This window comes from Haemaphysalis longicornis, unplaced genomic scaffold (assembly GCF_048455015.1).
Source record: "Haemaphysalis longicornis isolate Haplotype H1 unplaced genomic scaffold, Haemaphysalis longicornis Haplotype H1 scaffold_1, whole genome shotgun sequence".
NCBI classification, from domain to species: Eukaryota; Metazoa; Arthropoda; class Arachnida; order Ixodida; family Ixodidae; genus Haemaphysalis; species Haemaphysalis longicornis.
In genome coordinates, this window is record NW_027526203.1 from 158,038,737 (window position 1) to 158,051,169 (window position 12,433).

The following is a 12,433-nucleotide window of genomic DNA, read 5'->3' on the forward strand; positions in this document are numbered from 1 at the left end:
ATATCAACAAAAATGGGCCAACTTATTTCACCTTTCGAACCACAGTGATCCATGCTTACCGTATTTCCTTTTGGTGCGCTTTCGCCGGGAATTCGTAGAATTTAACGGATGGATTTGGATTGTTTTCTTTCGCCTTCTTGTTAATGTCGTTGCAGCTGACCATGCAACAATATGAGGGGTTTGCTTGGCTTTTACCACCTTAGACATCGCGAAACGACTGCGGGAGCGTCCGCTCTTTCGCCCCGCGCACCCGATCCGAGGGAGACGCCCGCCGGCCCGTCTTCAGCCGCACGTGCAGCTCGCTGTGCACGCTGTCGCACTCCCGGATCCATTTCCGCCTTCACCGACCGCTCGAAGTTCCCGTCCTCCCTACTCCGGAATGCGAGCAAAGCGGCCACCGGCTGCACGAGCCACTCAAGGCCTCTAAACGGTACCTCCGTCGAGGGCGTTCCGGTCCGTCCAAAATCATTCCGGCGGCCGGAACGCGCGGCGGAAGGCGAAAGGGGTTTAAACGGTACCTCCGGCACACCGCGCACTCCGGCGCCACGAGAGCCTCTCTATTGGTTTAGGCTACCCACCAAGCGGACCAATGACAACCTGCTACATCCTCAGAGCCAAAACAGCGTCAACAGCGCCTCTTTTTGGACAGCGAGCATTCATCGAAACAGTTTCTTGAGCTAGCCAGGAGGCTATGGCTAGCAACACCGTTGGCTTGTTTCAGAGCCGCCACTGCAATCCGCTAGTCCGCTGGCAACCAGACACTAGGGTCTGATCACTACCGGCAACTAGCGTCTGTGCTTTTTTGCTGGTGGCAGTGATTTTAGTTCGTCACCAGATGAGTACTCCTGTGAAGGAATGTTTAGTAGCATGCATTCAAAATGCGCCTCGAGTCAGTTTTCCCCTCATGGCGGCATTTGTTGTAGCCGACACCGTGAGGCAGAAGCGACTAGTGGCTCGTAGACATAAGCCTATGCGGCAGATACTCAGAGGACGACGTAAAAGCAGTGAGTACTTCACGTTGGTCCAAGAAATGAGGGTTGGTGAAGGCCGGGACTTCTTCGAGTACTTCCGGATGTCGGTTGAAAGGTAATTATTTTTTTTATTTGCACTTTCTTTGCATCCGTTTTTGTGACACGTGCGCGCAATGTTTAGCGGGGAAGCCGCGCGTTCTGCTAACCTTTATGAAATTAAAGGGGGTAGGGACAAACAACTGGCTTGACTTCGCGATATTGCATTCAACAAGTCTGCCCGAGTAATGTCTACTTTTGCAACGGGGTCATCATACAGATGGTCGTGTTTCATTTATCCGTCTACTATTTCTGTTCGGGCCATGACCGTGTAAGCATCTTCGTATGTGTAAACGCCGGTACAAGGGGACCTGCATGCATAGTGTGCCATTGCCCCCTAGGACAACAAATGCTTGGTGGGAAACACAAACTCGTCTTCTTTCATAGCAGTGTAAGTCGGGAAAAAGTGGCTGCCCTGTTCTACCCCGTACATTGCTGAACCGACAAACTTCTATCCACGTCCATTGCCGTTCCCGTTTTACACCTGCATTCTGCTGTTGCCACCGTGCAGGTTTGACCGTCTCCTTGCTTTGGTGAGCCCACTGATCCGGCCAAAAAGGGTGACAAGAGTCACTGTGTCAGCCGGAGAGAAGCTCGCCTTAACGTTGAAGTAAGTTTGAGCTGTTAAATTTGAGTATGCAGTTTGCTTTTAAAGTACAGCCGGCTAATTTTGCAGTAATATCACAGGAGAGTTGACCGGCGTCTGGGTCAGTGCTTTATCACAGTGTAAAGCGGCAAACGAGCGAGAGTGCATCGCATGCACAGAGCGGTCCCGCCAGTGCAAACGTTGTCTGCTCGGCTGTTCCCGCAAGCACAACACAGCCCCTTTCCACAAGTTGTCAGCCGCCTATCTTGATTGCCGGAGCGGTGACAGTAGTTTTGTGTGCTCCTTGTTCACAGCAAGGCAGCTGATAACCAGCGGAAAGGGGCTGTGTCGTGCTTGCAGGAATAGCCTAGCAGACGACTTTTGCACTGGCGGGATCGCTCTGTGCATGCGATGTACTCTCGCACGTTTGCCGCTTTCTACCGTAGTAAGGCACTGACCCACACGCTGGTCGACGCTCCCGTGATATTACGGCAAAATTGGCCGGCTGTACATGTTTTGACCGAATTATAGCTAAGAGCAGTGCTTGGGTTTACAAGTCTTGTCTTTTGTCCTCCTGAACTTCACACTATAGTTCATACCACAAGCTAGATGCAGCACTGTGGAGGCTACATTGTTGTCAACCGCCCACCCCCTCAGGGCGCCGGGGCCTTGCTGTGCCAGAAGGGAGAAAGGAATGCCCTTTCAGGACCCCCTTCATGACGAGTCAGGCGCCCTCAGTGGGCGCACTATTGATAACAATGTAGCCTCCACAGTGCTGCAGCTAGCTCATGGTATGAACTGTAGTATAACAGCATGATATGAAATACCAGACGGAAAAAATGTGTACATTTTCGGGTTACTGGAGTGTGTTTCGTGCGGTTGGTACTTAGAAATACGAACTGTGCATGCACAACACACTTCATATGCAGCATCATGTGTTGCAACGTAGAAATCTGGTCTCAGCGCATGCGTTGGTCTTCCACAGACAAGAGTATCACATGCCATTCAATCAGGCTCAGGTTCATTAAAGGAGCCATGAAGACAAAATACGAGTTTGTGTTATTCGAAAGATTTCGTGTTTTGTAGTGCCCCCAGCACTTGTTCGAATGCAAACGCTGCTTTATTCACTGAGAAATTAATCAATTTATGTTAAAATCTTAATTTTCCCGCTAAATCGTGTGTTTTCGTAGCTGCTATGACATCACAGACCGCTCTGCAGCCTAGAGTCCCTTGATTCCCGCGTCCGCTGTACAGAGTAGAGACACGTACACGCTGGGGCCGCCATTCTCGATCGCTCGCTCGCCGGCGAAGCAAGTCGTACCAAAATCGCGCTAGAATTATCGCCGCAACACGATTAACTGCCGAAGTTTGAATCAACTGATCTGTTTCGCGTTGCTGGGTCGCGTGGGAAACGAAACAAACAACGCGCAGAGCACGTTGACCCAATCGCAGCGGCACGAGACCGTTCAAAGGGTGTCTCCACCCTGGACGGCAGAATTGGTATCGCGGTTTGTTTTACGTTACGTTGCGCGTTTGTTTACGTTAATGAACCTAGATGGCGCCACCATACCGTGATGTGTCGTTTTCTGCCTTTTTTTCTGTTCTGGGAGAAAATCTTTTCGTGAAACATACTGCTCGCTCGACAGATATGTTCACGTAAGACACCGTCGCGTCAATCAACCGGCCAGTGTCGTCTGAGACAACCCCAAAGCCTCGCAGTCCTGTGCAGCTAAACAAGAATAGTGCGCGCAGTACCAACAACAGTAGTACGCAGCGGTACTTCTATGTTTACATGTGCTTTCGTAACTTACACTTACCACCATTCTTACGGCTTTAAAAAGAATGCGCCGTAAATTTAAGGCTAATAGCTTGTTCGGCAGGCTGATACTCTGCCTAATTTTTGTTTGTTTTTGCCGCCCTTCTCCAATCACAGAGCTGTCTCGTGTGACATCATAGGTTCTGTTGCAGGAAATAAGCTAGTGGGTCGCATGGCCATTCCCTTTTTAAATGCAGAGCATTTCTTTAACTCACAATGTCACCCGTTCCCGTTCTTGTAGGCGTCCGCAGCCAGGCCACTACACTATAAAAAAAAATAAGTTACCGGCGCCCGGTTTCGATCCCATGACCCTGCGGGCGGAACACAAGGTACATGGTACTCTACCCACTGCGCCACAAAACCGACACAGAATCCAATGCTACGAACGCGCCTTATATCCTTGACTCATTCAAACTACGTCGTCAGCGGCGTGCGTTGGCGACTCAGCGGCGTGGTGTACACGTGATACCACCAACCCCCCAAACACTAAACGTTAACGCATACACCCACCCCCTATGCAACGCATTTACTCGAGTCCCCCTCGCGGGGAGATGGGCGCATACCCACTTAGGGGGATTGGCCAAGAAGAGCTATGGTACAAAAGAAAATGATGGGTAGGAATGTAAAGCGGGCATTGGCGCGGGCTCACTCCAGCTGTGCATTTACAAGTGTCCCTTGCCAGGGGCATGCGACGTTTTTTTCCTAATTATGTGGCTTATTTGAGTGAACTTCACGTTAAAAGTTGTGTCAGTATGATTCTAACGAGACAATCTTTTGAATGAACCAAACTTGTGTTTTCTCTTCATGGCTCCTTTAAGGACATACTGTATATATAAGTTCAACACCATTTCAACACTACTGCACAGATGAGCAATAGGAAGGTTGTCCACTTTCTCTGGGGGCTCAACTAATTTCAGCTCGCAGGTAATGCAACATGTGTAACATTGTGCTTTAGATTATTCATATTTTCTCGTGTAAACCTGCACACGCATTCCGAACAGGATTTTGTTTGCACCTTGGTTTATTCAAGCTATAATGCCATCATATTGTAAATTTCATGTACTTATGCAGAAACCATTAGCAATGGCGTGTGATGTCTAGATATTCCCTATTTCAGGTTCCTGGCCCACGGATCATCAAAGCAGATAATTGCTAAATCGTACCGGGTCTCCTCGACGTCGGCGGGCCGTTACGTTTTGCAGACTTGCAAAGCTTTGCATAAGGTTCTAGAGCCATTGTACTTGCCAGAAATGACTACTGCCCGATGGAGAGAAATAGGGACTGATTTTGAAAACCTCTGGCAATTTCCTAATTGCATTGGGGCAATCGACGGCAAACATGTGCACATAGAGGCCCCAGCAAACTCTGGAGGCCTGTTCCGCACTTACAAAGGCCGGTTTGCGTCACTACTTCTCGCGGTGTGCGATGCCAGATATAGATTTATTCTAGTCGATGTAGGCGAGGCGGGATCCCGAGGAGATGCAGGTTGTTTCAACGAATGCAAATTCGGGATTAAATTTAGAAACGGCCTATTGCACATACCGGGCCCAAAACAGTTACCGGGAAGTCCTTGGGAAGCACCTCATGTTGTGGTCGGCGATGAAGCCTTCCCTCTCCGAGAGAACCTAATGCGCCCATACCCAGGCAAGCAACTGAACGCTGAAAGACGCATCTTTAACTACAGACTTTCTCGAGCCAGGAGAATTATTGAAAACTCCTTTGGCATCCTAGCAAACAGGTGGAGGATTCTACGCCAAGAAATGAAAGGTAAATTAGAGCTACTTGATGAAGTGATATGGTCCACTGTGCTTCTGCACAATTATCTCAGAACTATTGATATTGAAAATCAGCCCCAGTTCATGTATTGCACTTCAGATGATGTGGACACTTTGCTTGTAGATGGTAGTATTGTGCCAGGTAGATGGAGACGAGAACAAGAAGCTGGTGACAACTTTTTGAGTGTTCCTCGTTTGGCAAGCAATAATTACTCTTCATCTGCAAAGGCAGTGAGGGAAACGTTCACACGCTACTTCCAAACGAGACACGGCAGGGTAGCATGGCAGGACAGGGTGCTGGCTCCAGACCTCTGATAGTGTGTGTGCCAGTTCCCCGGTGCTGTGATTTTGCCCCAAGCGCCCTGCCCGTTCTTGTGGTCGGCCGTTCTTCCGACACGGCCCCCTTCGGGTCCCTGCCGGGTTTCCGGATGGCCGCACCTGTGCTTGTTGTGCCGTGGATGGGGCGCCGGGCAGCACCGCATAACTCCGTTCTCTCCGGGCAAGTCTGCTGGCTTTAGGAATTCAAGCGACGGCCAGTGTGCAGTGACAGCTCTGCGCTGAGACGCGATAGGTGCTGATCATTTGCACTCTGGGACCCTGCTCCTTGAATGCCTAATGGTGATTTTGCCCCAAGCGCCCTGCCTGTTCTTGTGGTCGGCCGTTCTTCCGACACGGCCCCCTTCGGGTCCCTGCCGGGTTTCCGGCTGGCCGCACCTGTGCTTGTTGTGCCGTGGATGGGGCGCCGGGCAGCGCCACTTGTACATATCAAGCTTGTCGCTTTGTGCTTGATTTTCATTGTGCCGTGGCGAGTGCCGTGAAACTGCGTTGTTTTTGTGTGCGTGTGTGTGCCTTTGTGTCTGCTTGCTTGTTTGTTTGTTTTTCAGGTACAAATGCTGACCTGCAGGTGGTGCTGGTGCCTCAAGATTTATATCCTTGACCAACCTGGCATGTGGGTGGGCAAGGGATGTGATGAAAGAGTGGAATCTTCTTGTGCGTGCAACGGCTGGGAAACCAGACCAATCAGTTGTACTCTCGGCAGAACCTGCCTGCTAGAGAGAGAGCGCGGTCCCCAGTTGGCGGATAGGGGTCCTCTGCTGGCTGGCACTCACGTGTACCAGCAGTAGTTGTGGTGCTTGCACCTCGCGGACCAACAGGCATATCTTTTCAGGACATCATCAGGGCTGTACAGTCACCGAGCTTCGTTCGCACTTCCGAGGACCATCATGAAGAACTTCTCCACGCATCTCCTGGACACTGAAGCTGCCGAACTTGTGTAGTTTATACGTTAAATAAATGCATTTGTTGTGTCACCTTCCTTGCCTTTCTGTTGTATGCATGCTGCCAGCAGCCTAACCTGCAATCGGCTGTTTTGGAGTGTCAAAGAACTCTACGGCGCCGACACGTCTGTACGAAAAGCGTGCTCAGCATGTGCGAGGCTTTCAACGTGACTTTCATTGTTTCTGTTAGCGATAGTAGTTTATCACACCACTACCTGTAAGAAATGCAGGTGAAACGCTCGTCGTTCATAGCACCTTAAAAAGGGTCACCAAGATGGTTCGTCGCTCTTGTACGGCAGGACTGCAGGTTAAAAAAAGATTCATTCGGTGGGGTAGTTGTTTGAAATGAAGTCATTTGCAAATTGCCGGTTGCGTTTGAAGCGATTTTTTATTTTTTTAACATTCTAATTTGGCTGTGTGGGTTTTTTTTTTTTTCCCTGCCATGAGCCTAGCAAGACATGGATGCCTTGCAGGCAAGCCAGTACGGGGTTGAAACTTTTGCAGTTGTTGTGCGGCGGGAAAGCTGCGCGAGACCCTTGCGGGTTTCATCTTGTGCCCCGGTTGTCTTGGTGTATCTCGCAGCAGCATGTACAGTGCAAGTGTTGCACAAATTTCAAAGTGCACGTTATTTGTGCTCCTGTCCACTTCTGAATCTGTCATCTGCAGTCCTCTGATTCAACTTGAAATTTTCTGCTAGTTCCACTTGGGGTGTGATAGACTTGTAACAAGACCACTGGTAACAAAATTGTTTTATAGGTCTAAGTCAGTGTTCTTGTTTTTGTAAGTGTGAGAAGAGGTGATGGTAAAAAAATGGGATCTGGTTCGAACGTTCTTGTTTGGCATTTCTGAAAGCTAACCCAGCTCTTAATTCCTCAATCTCGGTCTCCATCGTTTGCAGGCATTTTGAATGGTGGTAATCGCCATCATTAAGCAGCAAATGGACAAACTTTGCTGGCTTCACAAAAGGAGCAAAACAAAAGACCTGTCAAAACAAGATTCGCTCCTCGCCTCTCACGACCCTGCGAACAGACTTGCCAGGAAAACACAAAACCAAATAAGAAGGCTCCTGCAGCACCTCTTCGCTCCCTTTGCAGACTACGTCAGCCCGGCCAGCATGAAAACTAAAAAGGCAACGCAAGCTGAACAATGTTGTTGAGCTGTTAGGCTGTTTTCGTGAGGTGCCCGAGATTGACGACGTTGCTTATATCCGATACTTATCTACATGTATTCATAATGGAGGACCTCTAGGTTTGAACTGTTATTGGTTCAAAGGTAAACTAACATCCCTGACAGAAGTTTTTGTTCCCTTGAGGCTAGTCACTACTATCAAACATATGCCCAAGTTTAGGAAATAAGTTGACTAAGAAGCAAAAAGGCCTTTTTGATGTAAATACAGAAAGGCAATAAAAAGAGAAAAGGACACACACACTTTAATCACACCTTTCCTAATATGTTAACAAGCAACCAGAGACAGTTTTCGAAGATTGCGAATAAAAAACCTGACCTCGAATTAACACTGAAAACACTGGATTTGGCAACCCATAGCGATGACTGCTGCTGTTGACCCCTGCCTTTGCATTGACATTCTTGGGTTACATGTACAACTTGCATTGTTTGACTTCAGTAATGTAAAACAAGGCAAAAAGTATGAAACATGTTTGAAAAAAGTACACATTTTTATTTTCGATCATTCACAAATGTACGAGGGCAATCTCACCGAGACATGAAAATAAATTACTGGTGATCAACAAACCAAACAAGTGCACCCACAACTGCAAAATACCCAAGTTTTCTTCACATTCCACCTAAGAAACAAGCTCTTTTGCAGCATTGTGGCAGAGACCTTGCTTTCACTAACTGAGAGTGCTAAAGGGTCTTTCCACCTACTCAGACATTACCACCTGCGATACAGCTTCTGCATTACAAAAAGGAAAAAAAAGACCGCCTCAAGGCCCTGACTCCAACCGGCTTTTTATCCAACCCTGCCCTCGCTCCCAAGATCAGCCGAAATTTTCATAAACAAATATTTTGCAAATGCTAGCCTTACCCCCGAGACATACCGTAAATGGTACACCCCGTCTCTACCGCCTCGATGCCCCTTCTGCGCCTCCCTCACGCCTGCCAATCTCCAGCACCTAATTTGGCACTGTCCTAAGTTCGGGCGGTACAGAACCTTCAGGCCTCCTCCAAATACAACCTCCGTTTACATCGACCCTCGAACACTGGAACCCTCCATGCTCCAAGAGTGGTCTAGCACGAGCAGTTTAAAGTCGTGAGCCTGCCCTCCTCACCCGACGCGGCCTATCCAGCCTTCTCAAGGAGTCCACCTGTTTCGGGTCGCACTGTACGCATTTGAGATGTCCCAAGTTACAAACCCCCCACCTTATACTCCCCCTTTCCCCACTTGACGTAGAGTCTCCCTCCCACAATAAAGGCTACCTCCTCCTCCTTGAAACAAGAAGGCTGTTTCCATTCACGGGCATGCAAAACAAACATTCAAGCTCTGAATTTGAGTTCCTTTGCGTCATGAGCAAATAGGTTTTTCTTGCATGTAGCAGCTATGGCATACAGTTCCAATTGGAAGTTCACACACTTCCTTGTCTGCATGCATGCACGTGTATGAAGCTTTTTTACAGCGCAGCCGTTAACCCTATGTGGTGGGGAGAGCACGATACAGCTCACTCAATAAGTTTGTAGATGAAATACAATCATTTTTCGTGTCATGACAAATAAAAGTAAATGTAAACCTTCTTAATTTCATCCAATGATAATTGTTATCGTGCTTGCTGACACAACAGATTGGTTAAATGACTGAATTGCTATAGCTGATGAATATCTTCAAGCAAAGTGTGCTACATCCCAAACAGTGGTGGCAGTACACTGGAAGGCAGACTCTAGTATCAATTTAGTCTCTTTGTATCCTAGACTACGGCACAGTAGCCCCCTAGTTGGCTACTGCAGGCTGCAAGCTACTCTGTTACGGAATGGAGCTAGGTGGCATTGTAGTATTTCATAGTGATGTTTTTCGTAGAATATCCAGTATAGCTGGTTCATTACAACCAAAGCAGCACAAAAACCTTGCCTTCAAGCGTGTGCATCAGGCAACGGGACAAACACTGGAGTGGGATGTGTCCCGCATGAACTGCGTCATTTCGTTACTCAATTTCTGTACACCAATGTGCAGTAATACAGGCTTCAGTACAATATGTGGGGAATTAGTTATGGCTTAACAATGTGCAACAATTGGCATGCATCCAGTGTTTTTTATTTTCTACATGACAGATGTGGACTCTCATTTATACATGTATGATGAGCTCATTATGGGTATGAGACAGTTGCTGTAGAAGGAAATGCGAATATTTGGGGGAGCAGCAGAGTTACAGCTGTTTATAGCCTATGTATTCATATGTCACTCGAACAGCAAGTGTCGGACATGTCTTGCTGTTGCTCTTTGGTGTTGTTAATAATCTTGTGCAATGTTTAACCTTGTGCTTAATGGGGCATTCCCTGGAAATAAAATCACGGTTGTCCATTTTGCAGATGCCATGCTTATATTAACTGTTTCTTGAGAGTTGTGCAATCATATTAAGGCTGTGTACATGAGGCAAGTGCAATGGAAGTTGGTTTGGAATTCACTTGGTAGCCTCTCAGCTCCATGGAAGAAAGACGGCATACTTTGTGGCAAGTTCATGCATGTTAATGTTGGCAAATTTGAGACAAAAACAAAAGGTACGGAGGAGGAGGAGGAGACATGCAAGATCGAATGAGTGAGTGCCTTAGGAGCTCTGGAATGCAGTTTCCACTGGCACTGTCTGAGCTGTCAAATGCCAGTGTCAACGAGATATTTCCAACTGAAAAATGTTTCTAGCAGTTTAACAAAAGCCGAAATTTATTTCCATGAATGGGTGTTCTATTCATTTATTGCAAATCAATTCAACACACACACACTGTCTTGGGTGGCATGGCTAAAGTCAAAAGAAAATATCGCTGACAGGGCCATTTCACCTGTAACAATCAGGGAAGCAGCGAGATCACAAGAAACAACAGAAATGTTGCTGCACAGTCTATAGAGCGAAGAAAAAGAGAAAGAGTGAGAAAAAAAACAAACGACTGGAGAGATGTTTTGTAAAAAATGACAGCTTATATACCTAATCCTTTTTTAAACTGTGAAAGAAAGCGAGGTTTGTTGGTGTAAAAGTAAAGTCTGGAAACAAGGTGATGAGTTTTATTTTTTAGTTGCTGCTCGTCCTGTCAATTGTTCCATTTTACTCGTGCATGACTGTGCCACAGAGCTGAATGTAGAGTGATCCCCACTCCGGAAGGGAAAAAGCTACATAGTGGATACCATGTAAAATGGCCGTGAGGGTGTGCACTACGGCATGCATGCATTGTGTAGGAAGCTGCCGACTTTATGGCCGCAAAACAGCAGCAACACAAGCGATGCCAGAGGGTGAAAAAAAGACTTTAGACATGCTCCAGTAGCACTGCAATCCGCTTGATAAAGGTGAACATTGTCTGGTGATATTTTACTAGGTGGGTGAACAATTTGTAAAAATTTTTCTAAGGGTGCGAAAAGGGACAGCCTTAAATATTACCACATTAAACTTGGAGAACAAAAACTACGCTGGCATATTTTACATGCAAGCACCAAATTGGTGAAACTTAATGGTGCAATTATTTAGTGGTTAAGCCCCTACTTCCCCTCCCTCTCCTTTTTTTTAAAACCTACTACTTGAGCCATGTTTCGTGCGTGTTCCCCACTGAAGAAACTTTAGGTAAATTCAGCATCTGTTCCATCTTAACAGTGTTACTTTGGCAAAAGCATGCTTGCCAAGAACAGCAAAAATTGTTTACTCATGCATACTGTTAACACACAGAAAGTGGGCTGTGGGAGTGCGCACTTGTTTAAGACTGCATGTTCTCAACAATGAGTTGACCGAGCCAGAATGGCACATTGTATCACCCGTTTTTATACATTTCAATTAGCCTTTTTTTTTTTCTACTACGTGTCCAATTTACAAGGTGATATAAAACCTGGGACATCACCAACGCAACACCTATATTTACAGACTTAGACAACTCTGCACCGCTGCTTCCACAAGTCCTGCAGAGTGCAACCTATTAGGCAATAATCCTAGCCACAGCAATTACTGGCTAGGATTCTTGCCTAGCCCCTGCACTCAATGACATGTTGGTGGCTCATTTTGACCGGAAGTGGGACTAGGCAACCTTGGTGTTGTGCGCGTTTTCAGGTTTGTAAATGACTGCCATCTTCTTTTCAAGTCGTCAGCTGGCCCATCGGACAAACACTGCTAGACGGGTTCTGGCAGTTTTCGAAGGGGCGCTTGACTGCCTCACACTAACCGTGGAGCTGCCACTTGAACGTGGCCCGAGGTTCCTTGACCTGGAGCTGACATTGTTGGAGAACCATGTTTGCTGGGTGTACTAGAGCACCGCACGGGCCCGTTGTCTCAAGCCGAGGCCCAGCCCAAGCCCGGACATTCATTTTTGAGCCTAGGGAGGGCCTGCGTGTGTGTGACGAGGCCCGGTCTTAGACGCCGAAGAAAATTTGTTTATTATACATTTGGTCCAGTGTCTTCGTAGCGGGAAATCAGACAAAGCATCTAGTCCTTACAAGCACGTCCTGAATTGAAACGCAAAAAATAAGGGTTTCAAAGTGCACGTAGTTTAGCTTACACTGTCTGCAGTTCACGCCACATGGGCGTAATAATAGCTCGTATCCTTACACGAGAGACGCCATAACCTTTGATGACTAGACTCTTAGCAACTTCACGTGATTGTCTCGGTCACAAGTTGGCATTGCTGAAATTTCTTGCTCCCCATTTGAATTCCCGAGCGTTGAAATATTTTCCCTGCAGCAGTTGTTCAGCGGTGGCACTTCTCTAGCACGT

At 47.3% G+C, this 12,433-nt stretch overlaps 1 long non-coding RNA gene across 1 annotated transcript; it reads left to right on the forward strand.

Moving 5' to 3' along the window:
* The first annotated feature begins 431 nt into the window (after positions 1-431).
* Positions 432-6,554, forward strand: LOC144138447 (uncharacterized). The gene is made up of 2 exons (XR_013315889.1): positions 432-1,086; positions 1,579-6,554. It is a non-coding gene; the product is annotated as an uncharacterized LOC144138447 (long non-coding RNA).
* The last annotated feature ends 5,879 nt before the right edge of the window (positions 6,555-12,433 follow it).